At 39.3% G+C, this 18,401-nt stretch overlaps 1 pseudogene across 1 annotated transcript; it reads left to right on the top strand.

Annotated features, from left to right (window-relative positions):
• Nucleotides 1–277: 277 nt before the first annotated feature.
• Nucleotides 278–16,325, top strand: LOC308634725 (olfactory receptor 56A4-like; annotated as a pseudogene). The gene is made up of 4 exons: nt 278–325; nt 11,821–11,928; nt 13,973–14,236; nt 15,631–16,325. The product of its transcript is annotated as an olfactory receptor 56A4-like (transcript).
• The last annotated feature ends 2,076 nt before the right edge of the window (nt 16,326–18,401 follow it).

The raw sequence follows: 18,401 nt of genomic DNA, 5'->3' as shown, positions 1-18,401 counted from the left end.
GCCAGATTGAGGAATTGGGGACCAGGCTGGTGTCAGGTTCAGCAAGTGCCATCCCAAGTTGGCCATGGAAACCCAGTGAGTGCCAGACTGGTTGGCTGAGCAAGCTGGGGCAAGATGCCCTCATACTCTCTTCCAATTTACCAACCCCATGCAAGGCTCTCTACTGCCTCTGCAGCAAGATGGTGGCTATTAACACAGCTAGCAGTGAAACTTCATGTATAACAAAGACTGCAGAAACCTAGATTATGGTCTTCGAGGCCCTGGCTGTTGTCCCTAGATGGAAGCAGACACATCCCTAGATGGTGACAGTGTTGGCAGCAAACCTGTAAGTACCTTGATGTTGGGCTTCCAGGCCCTGGCTGGGGTCCCAAGACATAGGCTTCTGCAACTCAAGATGGCAATGGCATTAGCAGAGGCAACCCAAGATGACAGTGAAGATGTTCCAAGATGGAGATTGACTCAGTCAGAAATGGGACAGCAAGGGTGGGCAATGTGGTGACAGTCAGTGGTCATGTTTGGAGATGCATCACTGTGATAGGCAGTGCTGAGGCTGGTCGCTGCCTCCAGGCTCTGTCAGGTGTTCCAAGGTGCGGCTACCACGTTGAGGTGGCTATGGTGGCTGCATTGGGAGATGAGGAGCTGTGATAGGCAGCTCAATGATGGTGGGAAGCCCCACATTTGTAGATGGGGAGACAGCAACACAGTAAGCGTGGTTGCTCTGCACAACATGGTAGTGCTCCATTAAGATTAATGTTGAATTGACAAACCCTTAGGGAGAGAATGAGAGACAAAACTCAAATTACTAACACACATGATGAAAAAGGAAATATCACAACAGACATTATAGAAATACAGAAGATAACTAGAAGTTTTTTTGAAAACTTGTACTCCAATAAAATAGAAAATATTGAAGGCATTGACAAATTTCTAGAGTCATATATATGATTTGCCCAAATTGAATCAGTATGACATACACAGTTAAACAGATCAATATCAAGTGATGAATAGAAGATACTATCAGAAGCCTACCAACCAAGATGGATGGATACACAGCCAAGTTCTGCAAGACCTTTAAAGAAGAACTAACACCTATACTCTTATTATTTCAGGAAATAGAAAAAGAGGGAACGCTTCCAAACTTATTCTATGAGGCCAATATCACCCTGACCCCAAAACCAGGCAAACACACATCAAAAAGAAAACTTCAGACCAATATCTCTAATGAACATAGTTGCAAAATTTCTCAATAAAATTCTTGCAAACTGAATACAAAAACATATCAAAAAGATAGTGCACCTCATACTCTCTTCCAATCTTCCGAAGGATGCAAGGTTGGTTCAACATACAAAAATCAATAAATTTAATTCATCAAATCAATAGACTTAAAGATATGAACCATATAATCATCTCGATAGAGGCAGATAAAGCATCTGACAAAATACAGCACCAATTCATGTTCAAAACACTAGAAAAACTAGGGATAAGAGGATGATACTTCAACATCATAAAAGCTATCTATGCTAAGCCCCAGGCCAATATCATTCAAATGGAGAAAAATTGAAGACATTCCCTAAAACTGAAACAAGACAGGGATGCCCTCTTTCATCACTTCTATTTAACATAGTTCTTGAAACACTGCTCATAGCAATTAGACACATGAAAAAAAAATAAAGGGATATAAATATAAAAAGAAGAGGGGAGGGAACATGGCCGCCGAGGAGGAAGCAGCGACTCTAATGTCTCCGCACTAACGAGATCAAAAAGACCCTTTGGAACAGCGGCAGTCTTCACACTGAGGAACTTCTAGCAGAATTCCATGAAGAGGGGTCCTGCAGGGATCTGGTAGGCCTATTAGAAGTGTCGGTGTGTGGCCGCCGGGACTCGGGGCCTGGGGACTGTGGTACTTGCCGGAGTCAGGCCGTCGCCTCCCCGGCCCCGGGCGCCGCTGGAGCCGCGAGCCATAAAGAAACGGACCGGGCCGCGGTGCGGCTAGAAGCCGGGAACGCCGGGGGCGGAGAGAGCAAACAGGGCAGCGCCGGCTGTAGAAACCGCAGCGGAGAGAGGCGTGGGAGCTCAAGGCAGAGACACACCGGAGAGAGCGAGCCAGCACCCCGCCATCACCCCGAAATAGCGAGAGGAGAAAGATGGCGGCGGGAAGTGAGTAAGCCCCTCCGTGTTCCGTGCGTGCCCCGCACCACCGCGTCTGAAAAGCTGAGACAGACAGCTGCGACTCAGCATTAAGCTATCCGGCTGAGGCGGCTGGTCAGCCCTTCTCATTCCCCGGAGGTGGATGCCTGCCGGGCCTTCGTGGGTAGTGGCCGCAGGGTCCAGGCGGGGCTTGGGAGACAGTGGGGACCCGCCCGTGGCGTTGGTCGCCCGGCAGGGGGAGGCGAACTGCAGCCGTTTGCGGAGGGCACCACTGTGGCGGATGGCTGGCGTGGCAGCACTGCGGCGGAGGAGATAAATTCATTGAAGCCTGCTGCAGCAGGTGTGTGGTCTCCTGGTTCTCCCTCTCCACCCATCAGGGAAACCTTAAGAGCCCCTCCCAGCTCTCCCAAGAGTGCTACAGCCAGCCCGAGGGAGTCAGAGGTGGTGCGGGACTGCCGCTCCCTCCAGGGCTGGCTGCTGAGGTCTCTTGCACCAGCTACGGGGGTGTGACTACCGGAGGGCAAGCAAAATTCGCTGAGGATTCTCAGCACCAAGCTCTACAAGCTTAGGGTCTGAGGGAATGGCAATCTGGAGGAGTGAGCCCAGTCGTTCATGAAAACAGGGCTCCCGGGAGCAGCAGACCTGGCCTGTAGCCAGTATTGTGGTGAGAGGGGCCTGGCTAGAGGAAAAGTGGAAGTGTTTGGACACAAGAGGAGACCCTAGGCACTCAGGATTGGAGACTCGCCCAGTCTGGGAGGAGCTGCTGCACAGTGACTGGTTCCCGCGTACTGACGGGAAAGACTTGACCTGGGGGGCACAGCGCCACCTAGTGGAAGAGAAGTTAATCAAACTCTAAGACGGCATTTATTAGTCTTTTTTATTGTTTTTTTTTTTTTTTGATTGGGGTTTTTCTTTCATCTTCATTTTTCAATCTTGTTTTTTCTTTCTTTTCTCTTTTTTTCCTTCTTTCTCTTCTAATCTCAATTTTAATTTTTTTTAATTATTATTAATATTTTTTAAAATTTTTGTTCTTTTTTAGTTCCTATTTCTTTCTTCTTTTGTCTTTTCATTTTTCTTATCCCCCCTTCCTTGAATTCTACCTGCCTACTCTCATTCTCCTTAGTGACTTCTTCCCTTCCCTTCTAATACCTTTCCTCCCTAGCATCAAATAAATTTATAGGAAAGTAACAGTAACCCAGCAGTCAACCAAAACAAGAAGCAACATGAGCAGCTTCAAGAAGCAAGGAAGAAGAGGAGTACAAGCAATGCAGGACAGCCTAAATATTCAGGAGGACATAGAGTCATCAGAAAAATGGTCATATAAAGACCTCAAGGAACACCTTAGACAGATGGAATGGAACCTCAAAGAGGATACGAGACAGCAAATTCAAGCAGCGAAAGAACACATTGAGAATGAGTTACATAAACAGCTAAAAGAAGAAGTTAAGCATCTTTATAAGGAGATAGAGATTATAAAAAATAATCAAACAATAATTCTAGAAATGAAGGAAACGATAAATCAAATTAAAAACTCAATCGAGAGTATCACTAACAGAGTGGAGCAAGTAGAAGCCAGAACGTCAGATAATGAAGACAAAATATATCAACTTGAAAAGAGTCTAGCCAACTCAGATAGGCTGGTAAAAAATCACGAGAAAAACATACAAGAGATTTTGGATAACTTAAAAAAACCAAACTTACGAGTCATCGGGATAGAGGAAGGCACAGAGATTCATGCCAAGGGAATGAATAACCTGCTGAATGAGATAATTACAGAAAACTTTCCAGAAATAAAAAAGGAAACAGATATACAAATTGTAGATGCATACAGGACACCGAGCACACAAAATCACAGTAGACCAACGCCAAGACACATTGTTATGAAGCTATCCAATATACAGAACAAGGAGAAAATATTAAAAGCTACAAGAGAAAAGAGACAGATTACATTTAGGGGTAAACCAATAAGGTTGACAACGGATTTTTCATCACAGACGCTGAAAGCGAGAAGATCCTGGAACAACGTATTTCAAACACTGAAAGACAATGGATGCCAACCAAGAATTCTGTATCCAGCAAAATTAAGCTTCAGATATGACAACGAAATAAAAATCTTTCATGATAAACAAAAGCTAAAAGAATTTGTAGCCAGAAAACCTGCATTGCAAAGCATTTTGAGCAAAACACTACACGAGGAAGAAATGAAAAACAATAACCAAAACCATCAGTGGGAAGTGCCTCAGTAAAGACAGAGGGTGAGGGGAAAGATAATCACGGAGAAACAAACTAAATATTTTTTTAAAAAAAAGGATAAACATTCAAACATGGATGGAAGTTCAAACCATATATCAATAGTAACTCTGAATGTTAACGGCCTAAACTCTCCAATAAAGCGACATAGGCTGGTATCATGGATTAAAAAACAAATCCAACAATATGCTGCCTCCAGGAGACACATCTGATTGGAAAAGACATACACAGGCTGAAGGTGAAAGGATGGGAAAAAATATACCACGCACACAGTTCTCGTAAGCAAGCAGGAGTGGCCATCCTCATATCGAATAAAATCGACTTCAAGACTAAGTTAATCAAAAGGGATAAAGAAGGTCATTATATACTGTTAAAAGGAACCATTCACCAACAAGACATAACAATTATCAATATTTATGCACCAAACAATGGTGCTGCGACATTCATAAAACAAACTCTCCTCAAGTTCAAGAATCAAATAGACCACAACACAATAATTATGGGTGACTTCAACACACCTCTTTCACCGTTGGACAGATCCTCCAAACAAAAATTGAATAGAGAAACTATAGAACTCAATATCACAATCAACAACCTAGACTTAACTGACATATATAGAATATATCAACCATCATCAAATGGATATACTTTTTTCTCAGCAGCACATGGATCCTTCTCAAAAATAGACCATATATTATGCCATAGGGCAACCCTCAGTAAATATAAAGGGGTGGAGATAATACCATGCATTTTATCTGATCATAATGGAATGAAACTGGAAATCAATGATAAAAGAAGGAAGGAAAAATCCTACATCACATGGAAAATGAACAATATGTTACTGAATGATCAATGGGTTACAGAAGACATAAAGGAGGAAATTTAAAAATTCTTAGAGATAAATGAAAATACAGACACAACATATTGGAATCTATGGGACACAATGAAAGCAGTCTTAAGAGGAAAATTCATCGCCTGGTGGTCATTCCTCAAAAAAAGAAAAAACCAACAAATAAATGAGCTCACACTTCACCTCAAAGCCCTAGAAAAGGAAGAGCAAAACAACAGCAAATGTAGCAGAAGGCTAGAAATAATTAAAATTAGAGCGGAAATCAATGAAATTGAAACAAAAGAAACTATTGAAAAAATTAACAAAACTAAAAGTTGGTTCTTCGAAAAAATAAATAGGATCGACAGACCTTTAGCCATGCTAACGAAGAGAAGAAGAGAGAGAACTCAAATTACTAACATACGGGATGAAAAAGGCAATATTACAACAGATCCTACAGAAATACAGAAGACAATTAGAAATTATTTTGAAAACCTATATTCTAACAAAATAGAAGATAGTGAAGACATTGATAAATTTCTTAAGTCATATGATTTGCCCAGACTGAGTCAGGAGGATACACACAATTTGAACAGACCAATATCAATGGATGAAATTGAAGAAGCCATCAAAAGACTACCAACCAAGAAAAGCCCAGGACTGGATGGATATACAGCGGAGTTTTACAAAACCTTTAAAGAAGAATTAAAACCAATACTTTTCAAGTTATTTCAGGAAATAGAAAAAGAGGGAGCTCTTCCAAACTCATTCTATGAGGCCAACATCACCCTGATTCCGAAACCAGACAAAGACACCTCAAAGAAAGAAAACTACAGACCAATATCTCTAATGAACCTAGATGCAAAAATCCTCAATAAAATTCTGGCGAATCGAATACAAACACACATCAAAAAAATTGTGCACCATGACCAAGTAGGATTCATCCCTGGGATGCAAGGATGGTTCAACATACGGAAATCAATAAATGTTATTCACCACATCAATAGACTTAAAGATAAGAACCATATGATCATCTCGATAGATGCAGAGAAAGCATTTGACAAAGTACAGCATCCCTTTATGTTCAAAACATTAGAAAAATTAGGGATAACAGGAACCTACCTTGACATTGTAAAAGCTATCTATGCTAAGCCTCAGGCTAGCATCATTCTGAATGGACAAAAGTTGAAGGCATTCCCTCTAAAATCCGGAACAAGACAGGGATGCCCTCTATCTCCACTTCTATTCAATATAGTTCTCGAAACACTGGCCAGAGCAATTAGACAGACGAAAGAAATTAAAGGCATAAAAATTAGAAAAGAAGAACTTAAATTATCACTATTTGCAGATGACATGATTCTATACCTAGAAGACCCAAAAGAGTCTACAAAGAAACTACTAGAACTAATAAATGAATTCAGCAAAGTGGCAGGATATAAAATCAACACGCATAAATCAAAGGCATTTCTGTATATCAGTGACAAAACTTCGGAAACGGAAATGAGGAAAAACACTCCATTCACGATATCCTCAAAAAAAAAAAAATACTTGGGAATTAACCTAACAAAAGAGGTGAAAGATTTATATAATGAAAACTACAGAACCCTAAAGAGAGAAGTTGATGAAGATCTTAGAAGATGGAAAAACATACCCTGTTCATGGATAGGCAGAACTAACATCATCAAAATGGCAATATTACCAAAAGTTCTCTATAGGTTTAATGCAATGCCAATCAAAATCCCAATGGCATATCTTGTAGAAATTGACAAAGCAATCATGAAATTCATATGGAAAAATAAAAGACCCAGAATAGCAAAAGCAATTCTAAACAGGAAGTGTGAATCAGGCGGTATAGCGATACCAGATTTCAAACTATATTACAAAGCAATAGTGACAAAAACAGCATGGTACTGGTACCAAAACAGGCGGGTGGACAAATGGTTTAGAATAGAGGACACAGAGACTGATCCACAAAGTTACAACTATCTTATATTTGATAAAGGGGCTAAAAGCATGCAATGGAGGAAGGATAGCATCTTCAACAAATGGTGTTGGGAAAACTGGAAATCCATATGCAACAAAATGAAACTGAACCCCTTTCTCTCGCCATGCACAAAAGTTAACTCAAAATGGATCAAGGAACTTGATATCAAATCAGAGACTCTGCGTCTGATAGAAGACAAAGTTGGATCCGATCTACAAATTGTGGGGTCGGGCTCCAAATTCCTTAATAGGACACCCATAGCACAAGAGTTAACAACAAGAATCAACAAATGGGACTTAATTAAACTGAAAAGTTTTTTCTCAGCAAGAGAAACAATAAGAGAGGTAAATAGGGAGCCTACATCCTGGGAACAAATTTTTACTCCTCACATTTCAGATAGAGCCCTAATATCCAGAGTATACAAAGAACTCAAAAAATTAGACAATAAGATAACAAATAACCCAATCAACAAATGGGCCAAGGACCTGAACAGACACTTCTCAGAGGAGGATATACAATCAATCAATAAGTACATGAAAAAATGCTCACCATCTCTAGCAGTCAGAGAAATGCAAATCAAAACCACCCTAAGATACCATTTCACTCCAGTAAGATTGGCAGCCACTATGAAGTCAAACAACAATAAGTGCTGGAGAGGTTGTGGAGAAAAGGGTACACTTGTACATTGCTGGTGGGACTGCAAATTGGTGCGGCCAATTTGGAAAGCAGTTTGGAGATTCCTGGGAAAGATGGGAATGGAACCACCATTTGACCCTGCTATTGCCCTTCTTGGACTATTCCCTGAAGACCTTAAAAGAGCATGCTACAGGGATACTGCCACATCGATGTTCATAGCAGCACAATTCACAATTGCTAGACTGTGGAACCAACCCAGATGCCCCTCAGTAGATGAATGGATAAAAAAAATGTGGCATCTATACACAATGGAGTACTATGCAGCAATAAAAAATGACAAAATCATAGAATTTGCAGGGAAATGGATGGCACTAGAGCAGATCATGCTTAGTGAAGCTAGCCAATCCCTAAAAAACAAATACCAAATGTCTTCTTTGATATAAAGAGAGCAACTATGAACAGAGCAGGGAGGAAGAGTAGGAAGAAATGATTAACATTAAACAGAGACATGAGATGGGAGGGAAAGGGTGAGAAAAGGGAAATTGCATGGAAATGAAGGGAGACCCTCATTGCTATACAAAATTATATACAAGAGGTTGTGAGGGAATGGGAAAATAAACAAGGAGAGAAATGAATTACAGTAGATGGGGTAGAGAGAGAAGTTGGGAGGGGAGGGGAGGGGGGATAGTAGGGGATAGGAAAGGTAGCAGAATACAACAATTACCAATAGGACATTATGTAAAAATGTGGAAGTGTAACCGATGTGACTCTGCAATCTGCATTTGGGGTAAAATTGGGGGTTCATAACCCACTTCAGTCCAATGTATGAAGTATGTTATGTCAAGAGCTTTGTAATGTTGTGAACAACCAATAAAAAAAAAAGTAAAAAAAAATAAATAAAAAAATAAAACCATCTAAAATATTAACACTAAAAAAAATAAAATAAATATAAAAAGAAGAACTCAAATTATAACTATTTGCAGACAATATGAGTATATACCTTAAAGACCCAAAAATTCCACCAGAAAACTGAAAAAACTAGTAAACAAATTCCGCAAACTAGGAGAATAGAAAATCAACACCATAGATCAAAGGCATTTCTGTATATCAGTGAAAAATCCACTGAAAGGGAAATGGGGAAAACTACCCCATTTATAATAGCCTCAAAAAATGGGGGAAATCAATTTAATGAAATAGGTGAAAGACCTCTACAACAAAACTACAGAATGCTAAAGAAAGAAATTAAAGAGGACTTTAGAAGATGGAAAGATCTCCCTTGTTCTTGGATAGGCTGAATTAATATTGTCAAAATGACCATACTACCAAAAGCACTATACAGACTTAATGCAACCCAATCAAAATCCCAATGACATTCCTCATAGAAATAGAAAATGCAGTCATGAAATTCATCTGCATAAAGGAGAGACTCAGAACAGCTAAAGCAATCATTAGCAAGAAAGTGAAGTAGGTGGCATCACTATACCAGACCTAAAACTATACTAAAGGACAATAGTAACAAAAAACAGCATGGTATTAGCACCAAAATAGACTTGTAGACCAAAGGTACATAATAGAGAAGACAGAGACTAAACCACATAATTACAGTTATCTTATATTAGAAAGCCACCAAACATGACATTGGAGTAAAGGTAGACTCTTCAACAAATGGTGCTGGGAAAACTGGAAAGCCATATGCAAAAAAATGAAATTAAACCCTTGTCTCTCACTATGCACAAAACTCATCTCAAAGTGGATCAAGTCCTAGGAATTAAACCACAGACATTGCACCCACTAGAAGAAAAAGTAGGCCCAACTCTCCATTATGTCAGATTAGGCCCCAACTTTCTTAATAAGGCTCCTATAGTGCTAGAATTAAAACCAATAATCAATAAATGGGATGGATTCAAGCTAAAAAAGCTTCTTCTCAGCAAAAGAAACAATCAGTGAGGTGAATAGAGAATCTTCAATTTGGGAACAAATTTTTACCACATGCACATCAGATAGAACATTAATCTCTAGGATGTATAAAAATCTCAAAAATCTAAACCCCCACTCCCAAGAAAACAAATAACCCAATCAATAAATGAGCCAAGGAACTGAACAGACACTTCTCAGAGGATGATATATAATCAATCAGCAAATATATTAAAAATATTCAACTTCTCTAGGAATTAGAGATTTCATCTCACTCCAGTCAGAATGGCAACTATTAAGAATACAAACAACAATAAGTGTTGGTAAGGATGTGAGGAAAAAGGCACATTCATGCATTGCTGGTGGGACTGCAAGTTGGTGCAGCCAATATGGAATGCAGTGTGGAGAATCCTTGGAAAACTTGGAATGGAGCAACCACTTGACCCACCTATTCCTCTCCTTGGTCTATACCGAAAGGACTTAAAAATGGCATACTACAAGGACACAGCCACATCAATATTTATAGCAGCACAATTCACAATAGATAAACTGTGGGAACCAACATAGATGCCCTTCAATAGATGAATGGACTTTAAAAAACCTGGCATATATACACAATGAAATATTACTCAGCAATAAAAGAGAATAAAATCATGACATTTGCAGGGAAGTGAACAGAGTTATAGAAGATAATTCTAAGTGAAGTCAGCCAATCCCAAAAAACCAAATGCCAAATGTGATATAAGGAGGCTGATTCATATAGGGGTTGGGTAAGGGCAGCATGGGAGAAATAGACAAACTCTAGATAGGGCAGAGGGGTGGGAGGGGAAAGGAGGGAGCATAGGGTTAGAAATGATGGTGCATTGTGATGGACATTATCATCCAAAGTACAGGTATGAAAACACGAATTTATGTAACTCTCAGTCACCTCCAGGGAGACTATAAGTTGATTACTTTTCTTACTCCACTTGAATATAAATGCAGAAATCTCCCTTTTCATCTTGGAAATGTCTGTGTATCTACAGGGACACAAGAGCCCACGGGAGCCCAAAGATCAATGATTTGTCTTTCTGGTCACAGGAGAATGGCTTTATCCAGATAACATTTTCATAAATGAATCCAGAGGCTAAAGCCACAAGCATAGGGTTAGCAAGAAGCCAAGGAGCCACACTTTGCCTGAAAAGCATTGGATGGTCAAAAGTGCTGTGTAGAGAAGACTTTCTCTGTTAAGTATTTTTTTGGGAACAGTACATTGGATGTATTCCAAACAAAGCATGAGTGACACTTTGAGTTTGTTCTTTGACTTTCTTCATTATTTATTTCAGAGAATGTTATTGTACTCTATAGAGATCACTGATATTAGAGAAACATGAGCATGTGAGGATGTAGGTCAGCTTAGCTCATGCTCTATCACTGATAGGGAGGATGATGGCACAGAAGGTTTCCTTCTTTGATTATTAGAGGCATAATGCAAGCGTCTTAATTTGTGCCAACTGTCAGAAGGGAAAAGGAAGGAAGCCTTGTCCTTGACCTTAATGAGCTTTGATCCTCCTAGGAGAGATGGCTAAGTGATGAAACCAGTCAGAGGGACAAAACGATAAAAAAGGAATTTATAGTATTCTCAGAGAATCCATGGGAGGAAGACAGATTTCAAATCAGAAAGCCAGAATTGTACTGTAAGAACAGAAGGTCATGGGAGGCGGCCAATTTGATATCTGAAGCTGAGCAGAGCTGTGGCTGAGGCTCTATGAACTGAGACAGACGGCTTGGATTAAGGTTAACCTAAATGAGAAGTTAGGTCATTCCTGAAGTCCTATCCCTGAAAAGCAGTATCTGCTTTACCTAGGAAATTTGTTAGAAAGCCATATCATCCTACGTCTACAGAATTGGGCTGTGCCCAGAAATCTGTGTTTTTAACAAGTTCTTTGGTGATGCATAGTCTCCTTTGAGAACCAATGGTCTAGATGAAAAGAAAATTCTGAAGAGATGCCCACACTATATATTGAGAAAAATATAAAAGCTTCAAACTTTGGGAAATATTTTGCATCTTACATCCTAGGTGCCCATAACAACGTACCCTCCAGATCCAACTATAAGCAAAGATGCTCCCTCTGCTTCTGAGGAGAACACAGAAGAACTTGACAACTACTTCACCAGTCAGTCCCTGGCTAGTTAAGATTTATAGAGAAAAGGGCTCCAGTTTGTGGAGCATCATGTCTAGGGTATGTGCCACAGTCTGGCTGGGCACAATTCACGAGCCACTTGTCAAGCAGAAATGAACTTTATTTTTAGAACACATGCTGCACCACATGAACTCTTCAGGAATTCCCTCAGAGCCCAACTGCCACCACCAGCTTCCAGGGATCCTTTCAACCCCCAGTCCTCCAGCTCTTGAGGACAATTGGCTGGGTCACATGGGCGGAGCCAAAAGAGCCCCCCTAATGAGCCCGTGGTCTGAAAGGGTGGGGAAACAGCCCAATGAGCATCACTGCAGAGGAGCCAATCAGCTGGCAGCTGGAAGTTTGCTGGGGCCACAGTGAGCCAATCAGCTGGAAGTTTGCTGGGGCCCCTTGGGCTGTGGCTCTCAACAGGTATTGTTAGGTATTCCTTCAGTTTCTCTTTGTCTGATAAACTTCATTTCCTAATTTCCTTCTTTCCCTGAAAACAAAGATTTTTTTTTTTATACTTACCAAATTCACGCTCAAAAACTATGGCACAAGTGCCTTTAGTATTTATTTTTCTCACCTTTAACTTGCTTGGAGTCTTTGTGGGGAGAGGGTACTTGGGATTGAATGTAAGGAAAATAATAAGAGACACAAAGACAAGATGCAGGGGCACGGAAGATGGCAGAGTGGCAGAATGTCCAAGCTGCCAGCTTTATTTATGTCAGTAAGTTACTTTTAGGTCATTGGCATCAGTAATACATTATTGTTCATTGTATTACTAGGCAGGTTACAGACTAGCAACATTATGCAGCTTATTTCTTAGTTACATACTAAATTGCAAAGTGCAATGTTAGGAGATTTGTGTAGCTCTGAAGAAAGTCCATTGTATGAAGTTACTGTTATGTGATCAGGTTTAGGCTCAGTGAAACATTGTGGTTGTCTCACAAGAGAGTTCCTTTATTCTCAGGTGCTGTGTGCCTGAGATCAAAGTGGAGTCTGATAAGACTCTACCACTGAGCCATATTCCAAGACCAAGCCAACTGTCTTTTTTGGGGGGTGGAGGGTGGATACTAGGGATTAAACTCAGGGACACTTGACCAATGAGCCACATTCCCAGCCTATTTTGTATTTTATTTAGAGACAGGGTCTCACTGAGTTGCTTAGCTTCTCGGTGTTGCTGAGGCTGGCTTTGAACTTGCTCCTCCTGTCTCAGCCAACCCAGCCACCAGGATTATAAGCATGTGCCATCCTTCCCAGCTTTGCTTTGATTTTTTTTATCACTGCTAAATTGTTTCTTTCCTGCATCATTCAAACTTTTTCTGAGTGCTAAGCAATGGTGCTAGGCAAGCAAGTTACAGAGGTTCTAAATAATTAAGGATCATTTTTAAGGCATTATGGTGCTTCCAATAACCAGTCTCATATGTCTGAAATATCCTTATTGAATACTATTATGTTACTAAATGCCTAGTATGTTTCTATGCTATGATTAAAAGATAAAATTCCATTTATGGGCTTTTTGGAAAGCAGGAAACATCCATGAGTGTATTCAAGGTTTTTTAGCGCTTTACTAGCTACATTCTTGGAGTATTTGAGGATCATACAAAGGGGAACATTGAAAAGGAAAAGCATTAAAGGTGAGCAATAAGAAAAACATTCTAGGAAGTACAATCTTCGTGAAGATAAGAATAGGACAAGCAGATGTTACTTTTTTGAGGGCAAAATATTGGATTCCAGAGGGACATGAAATACACAAAACAACAGTGTTTACAAAATGTAAACCATGTCCTATTGGTGTGGCTAATCTAAATATGCATCAATGAATTGTGGAATCTGTCTGGGACATAGTCATGTGAGGGGAGTTATTATTTACCCATAAAGTATTGAGTACTATGGGAAAACAATTTAAACAATATAGTCTAATTTAAACTTAATGGAGAGTATTATTCAATAGAATTGTGGATAAACCTGAAAGCCTAGAATAGAGGTAGACAGATCAGTTAGGAGTTTATTAATAATTGCTGACTCTTTCCTCTCAGCCATTTCTAGTCCTACCTGACGGGGTCATGGTATTATCCTCCAACAACACAAGAACAGGTGATTGAATTCCTGATGATCTGCTTTCCAGGCATGCAAGATACACAGCACTGGCTCTCTATCATATTGACTCCTCTCCTGGTTTTGGCCCTGGGGGCCAACTTTGTTTTATTAATGACCATCTGGCAGGAAGCATCTCTGCATGAGCCCATGTACTACCTGCTGGCCATCCTCTCTGTGCTGGATGCCATCCTCTGCCTCACAGTCATCCCCAAGGTCAGACCCTCCCTAGACTTTCTTCCAGGCAGTCAACCAATTAAATAAGTTCCTTCTTTAATTGTTCTAATTTGTTATACATGATAGCAAATGCATTTTGATTCATAGTAGATAAATGGAGCACAATATTTTCTTTTGTTGTATACAAAGTAGATTCACACCATTCGTGTCTTTATATGTGTACCTAGGGTAATGATGTCCATCTCATTCCAACAACGTTCCTACCCTCAAGCCCTCTACATTTCCCTTCCTCCTCTTTACCCTATTCAAAGTTCTTCCATTCCTCCCATGTTCTCGTCTCATTATGGATTAGCATCCACTTATCACATTTGGCCTTTGATTTTTTGGGATTGGCTTACTTCACTTAGCATGATATTCTACAACTCCATCCATTTACCTGCAAATGTCATGATTTTATTCTCTTTTATTGCTGATTAATAGTATTCCATTGAGATATATATATATATATATATATATATATATATATATATATATATATATATATATATATCTCGCAGTTTATTTATCCATTCACCTATTGAAGGGCACCTAGGTCAGTTCCACAGTTTGGCTATTGTGAACTAAGCTGCTATAAACATTGATGTGGCTGCATGACTGTAGTATGCTGTTTTTAAGTCATTTGGATATAAACCAAGGAGTGGATGGCTGGGTCAAATGGTGGTTCCATTCCAAATTTTCTAAGGAATCGACATACTGTTTTCCAGATTTCAACCTTCTTTCTTTACACAGTATGCTGTTTTGCTTCTATAAATCCTCCCATCCCTAAAGGAAAACCACTACACCAGATCCCAAACAGATATGCCCTCTTATTCTTTATGCACATGTCTTTTTAAGTTTTCATTATTTCCAGTGAACAGATCATCTCTCAATATCTAAGAGATATTTAAAATTTAAATTTTCTTCTTACCGATCATAACATCTGAATTATACTACTCCCACACTCCAGGGCTCTAGAATTTTCTTTCTAAATGTAATTGGATGTACATTTGTATCATGTACTTTGATAGGAAACTTTGTTGTAAGAGGTTTCTTATGTGTATGGAGGAACTTCTTGAAAATTCCTCTGATGGTCAGATAAGCCTACTGGAGTTCGGGTAAGAATCATAGAGATCAGGAGAGGACAGGGCTACAAATAAGCATTTTTTTAAAACCTAAGGTTGGTCTCTAGAATTAGGAAAGGGTATAAGTTAGACTCTGGAGATTGAGATTGCCTTAGAAAGGATTTGAAATGAGGATACTGTCCCGGGGGGTTGTTGGGCTGTGGTTTCAGGGTGGGTTGCTTTTAAAAAACCTTCTGAGCTTTTTCATAAGAGTTAGGTGCTCTAAGATGATAATGAATATACAGTGTTTTTTGAGAACAATGATTCTGGCAGGTCCTGCTCATCTTCTGGTTCAACATGAAGACCATCAGCTTTTCAGGTTGCTTCCTGCAGATGTTCATCATGAATACCTTCTTCCCCATGGAATCTTCCACCTTTCCGGTCATGGCCTATTATTGCTATGTGTCCATCTGCCACCCACTGTGCTACTCCTCCATCATCACAGAGCTGTTTATCATCAATGAAGCCATCTTCATTGTCTTCCATAATCTGCTATGCACACTGCCTACTCCAGTCTGGATGCTAGGCTCAATTACTGTGCAGGCAACATGGTTGAGAACTGTATATGTGCCAACATTTCTGTAGCCAAGCTCTCCTGTGGGGATATTCACCTCAATAAGCTCTATCAATTCGTGAGTGTTTGGTGCCTTCTAGGTTATGACAGGGTGCTCATCTTGCTGTCTTACTGCTTCATTTTTAGGGCTGTTACAAGCTTGCAGTCGGGAGGTGCAACCACCAAGGCTTTGAGTACTTGTGGTTCACATCTCATTCTTATACTTTTCTTCTATACACTGCTGCTAGTCTTCATGTTTACAAACAAGGCAGGAAAGAAGATACCCTCAGAGGTACCTATTCTTCTCAATGTCCTGCATCACCTCATCCCACCAGCCCTCAACCCCATTGTTAATGGAGTTGGTAACCAGGAAATTAAGCAGGGGATCATCAAATTATTCAAATCTTGGACTTGAGAGATATGAATCCAAGATCAGGAACTGTAGAAATCTGGACATGTCTTGATTTCATCTGAATATCTCAAGGGATATCATATGGCATCCATGGGTCTATCTTCATCTTCATCCCAAACTTTCTAAACTACTTTCAAAATACTCATGCTCATTCTCTCTTTACAAATATGTGCTAAACCAACATTTAGGTATCCATTACATTCTTCATTTTACTGTGTACCACCAAAATCTCTCAATTAGTCATTAAATAAGTTTTTAATATTTTCTATGTTCTTTTCAGTATTTAAATTCTGAGTCTCATTTAATTTATAGGCAAAAATAAGGAAGCCCTTTCAACGGAACATGGTGGGTATGAACAGGATTAGGGAAAACAATATAGCCTGTCTTTCAATAATTTGGGTTAAAAATGATAATGACTAAGGTTAAGGTGGTGAGTGAATATTGAAGTTATGGGTCCACCATATTTACAGAAAGTCTATATGAAAAGTGTAAAAGCTGGAAAGGATTTAAGGAGAACACCCCAGCTTTTAGCAAGAGCAATTGAAATACTGAAATTGCCATTTACTCAGAAGCTACCTTGGTCCATAATATCAGAAGATGAGCTTTTGATGAACTTCATTTCTGTACCAATTCTTTTCATGACTGTATATTAGAAATGACTAAAGTATCTGAGTGAAGAAGTAAAAGTAAGCAACTAATGTTTATCAGGGTAAGCTAAAAGCTTAGAATAGAAGTTTGAGTCATCAGAATGGTATTTTTAAAAAACTTTAAATTTTATTTATTTTAATTTGTTATATACAACAGAAGAATGCAATTCAATTCATATTATACAAGTCAAACCAATTTTTCATGTTTCTGGTTGAACAAAAAGTAGATTCACACCATTTGTGTTTTTATACATGTGGGATAATGATGTAGATCTCATTCCATCATCTTACCTACCCCCATCCTCTCTTCCTTGCCCTCCCTCCCCTATCTGAAGTTCATTTATTCCTCCCATGTTTCCCTCCTCCCATCCCCATTATGAATCAGCATCCTTCTATCAGAGAAGACATTGGCATTTGTATTCTTTCTATCCATTTTCCTGCAAATGCCATGATTTTATTCTCTTTTAATGCTGTGTAATATTCCATTGTATACATATACCATATTTTCTTTATCCATTCATTTACTGAAGGGCAACTGAGTTGGATCCACAATTTAACTATTGCGAATTGTGCTGCTGTAAACATTGATGTGGCTGTGTTCCTATAGTATACTGTTATTAAGTCCTTTAAGTATAAACTGGGGAGTGGGACAGCTGGGTCAAATGTGGTTCCATTCCCCATTTTCCAAGGAATCCCCATACTACTTTCCAGGTTGGTTTCACCAATTTGTAGTCCCACTGGCAATGTATGAGTGTGCCCTTATCCGTACATCCTCACCAACACTTATTGTGGTTTGTGTTCTTAATAGCTGCCATTCTGACTGGAGTGAGATGAAATCTGAGAGCAATTTTGTTTGGCATTTCTCTATTGCTAGAGATGTTGAGCATTTTTTCATAAATTTTTGATTGATTATCTATCATCTTTTGAGAAGTGTCTGTTGAGTTCCTTGACCCACTTATTGATTGGGTTATTTGTTTTTTTTTTTTTTTGGTGATACAATTTTTGAATTGTTTATATATCCTAGAGATTAGTGCTCCATCTGATGTGCGTGTGGTAAAAATTGTTCCCAAAATGTAGTATATTTTAAAGTCTGGTATAGTGATGCCACCTGCTTCACTCTTCTTGTTAAGGATGCTTCAGCTATTCTGGGTCTCTTATTTTTCCAGATGAATTTCTTGATTGCTTTTTCTATTTCTATGAGTAATGTCATTGGGATTTTGATTGGAGTTGCATTAAATCTCTATCGTGCTTTTGGTAGTATGGTCATTTTGACAATATTAATTCTGCCTATCCAAGAGCAAGTTATATCTTTTCATCAGGATGGTATTTTAATCTCACTTAGAAGTTTGATTTTAGGATCACTAATTTCCATCCCTTCATTCAAGAAACGTTTTCAACTGTTGAATAACATGAATTCATAACTTCTTGCTAC

Source organism: Spermophilus citellus (genome assembly GCF_964194105.1).
Source record: "Spermophilus citellus genome assembly, chromosome: 2".
Taxonomy (NCBI): domain Eukaryota; kingdom Metazoa; phylum Chordata; class Mammalia; order Rodentia; family Sciuridae; genus Spermophilus; species Spermophilus citellus.
This window is presented reverse-complemented; position numbering and strand designations above follow the sequence as displayed.